Raw genomic sequence first — 2,014 nt, 5'->3', positions numbered from 1 at the left:
GAACAGGTAAAAACTGACAGGAAAAGGCAAAAATTGGGGTAAAAACTCACAGGAGAAGGCAAGAACTGAGGTAAAAACTGTCAGGCAAAGGCAAGAACTGGGGTGAAAACTGACAGGAAAAGGCAAGAACTGGGGTAAAAACTGACTGGAAAAGGCAAGAACTGGGGTAAAAACTGTCAGGAAAAGGCAAGAACTGGGGTAAAAACTGACAGGAGAAGGCAAGAACAGGTAAAAACTGTCAGGAAAAGGCAAAAATTGAGGTAAAAACTGACAGGAAAAGGCAAGAACAGGTAAAAACTGACAGGAAAAGGCAAGAACTGGGGTAAAAACTGACAGAAGAAGGCAAGAACCGGGGTAAAAACTGACAGGAAAAGGCAAGAACTGAGGTAAAAACTGGCAGGAAAAGGCAAGAGCTGGGGTAAAAACTGGCAGGAAAAGGCAAGAACAGGTAAAAACTGACAGGAAAAGGCAAGAACCGGGGTAAAAAACTGTGAGGAAAAGGCAAGAACTGGGGTAAAAACTGGCAGGAAAAGGCAAGAGCTGGGGTAAAAACTGACAGGAAAGGACAAGGACTGAGAGGAAAAGGTGGGAAAAAATGACAGAAAAAGCGACAAAAACCTGTAAGGAAAAGGTAGCATTAATTGCTGACAGGAAAAAGTGAGAAAATCTGTTAGAAAAGGAAAGATGAGGGAAAAGAAAGGAAAGAGGAAAGAAAAGCCGAGAGGAAAGGGCGGGAACCGCTGACAGGAATCGCTGAGAGGAAAAGCTGGTAAAAACTGACAGAAAAAGGTGAGAAAAAGGTTAAAAAAAAACGTCAGGAATCGCTGAGAGGAAAGAGCGGGGATCGGTGAGGGGGAAAAAGGAGGAAAAAGTGAGAAAAAGAGGCAGGAGGAGCCGCTCGCCATCGCTGCCCGGCTGCGCCATGGAGGACGCTGCGCAGGGTGAGGCTCGGAGGCCGTGGGGACATGGTGGCCCTGTCCCCTCCTGTCCCCTGCTGTCCCCTCCTGTCCCCTCTGTCCCCTCCTGTCCCCTCTGTCCCCTCACCACAACGTCCCCGGGGCTGGCGATGGCGGCCCAAGGGCGTTCGTCCCCCTCCAGGGTCCGGCTGTGGTGGCGGTGAGGAGCCTCCCAGCCCGCTGGCGCGGGGTGCGTGTCCCTGCCGTCCCCTGCCGTGTCCCCCCTGTCCCCTGCCGTGTCCCCACGGCTCTGTCCCCCACGGGGCTGTCCCCACACCGTCCCCACGCAGGGGGGCCGCGGGTGGAGGCGCTGCTGGCGCGGATCCGGGCTCTGCACCGAGGTGAGCGCCCGCGGGGACAGGCGCTGGCCCCCAGGGGTCTGTCCCCGTGTCCCCACGGGTGTCTGTCCCCCTGTCCCCACGGGTGTCTGTCCCCCTGGCCCTGCGCTACCACAGCTGTCGGTCCCCGTGTCCCCATGGGGGGCTGGCCCCAAGGGGGGGGCGTCCTCCTGTCCCCATAGGTGCCTGTCCCCATGGGTGTCCCTTGTCCCCTTCCCCTGTCCCCGCGGGTGTCCGTCCCCCTGTCCCCAGAGACGTCTGTCCCTCTGTCCCCACCGGTGTCCACCCCATTGTCCCTATGGGTTCCTGCCCCCCCTGTCCCCATGGGTGCCTGTCCCCCTGTCCCTTTGTCCCCCAGGGTGCCTGTCCTTGTGTCCCCTTGTCCCCACGTCCATCCCCTGCCCCCCCTGCCCCCCCGTCCCCCTTGTCCCCTGTCCCCACGTCCATCCCCTGCCCCCCCGTCCCCCTGCCCCCCCGTCCCCTTGTCCCCAAGTCCATCCCCCTGTCCCCCTGTCCCCCCCGCCCCCCTGCCCCCCTGTCCCCCTGTCCCCACGTCTGTCCCCCTGTCCCCTTGTCCCCATGTCCATCCCCCTGTCCTCCTGCCCCCCTGTTCCCCTGTCCCCACGTCCATCCCCCTGTCCCCCGTCCCCCTGTCCCCACGTCCATCCCCCTGCCCCCCCGTCCCCTGTCCCCCTGTCCCCACGTCTGTTCCCCTGCCCC

At 60.1% G+C, this 2,014-nt stretch overlaps 1 long non-coding RNA gene across 1 annotated transcript; it reads left to right on the top strand.

The window, feature by feature from the left end:
- The first annotated feature begins 856 nt into the window (after positions 1-856).
- On the top strand, positions 857-1,299 carry LOC118159223. Its single transcript, XR_004747050.1, has 3 exons — positions 857-941; positions 1,099-1,146; positions 1,247-1,299. It is a non-coding gene; the product is annotated as an uncharacterized LOC118159223 (long non-coding RNA).
- Positions 1,300-2,014: the final 715 nt, after the last annotated feature.

The sequence above is a fragment of the Oxyura jamaicensis genome, unplaced genomic scaffold (genome assembly GCF_011077185.1).
Source record: "Oxyura jamaicensis isolate SHBP4307 breed ruddy duck unplaced genomic scaffold, BPBGC_Ojam_1.0 oxyUn_random_OJ68807, whole genome shotgun sequence".
NCBI lineage: Eukaryota > Metazoa > Chordata > Aves > Anseriformes > Anatidae > Oxyura > Oxyura jamaicensis.
This window is presented reverse-complemented; position numbering and strand designations above follow the sequence as displayed.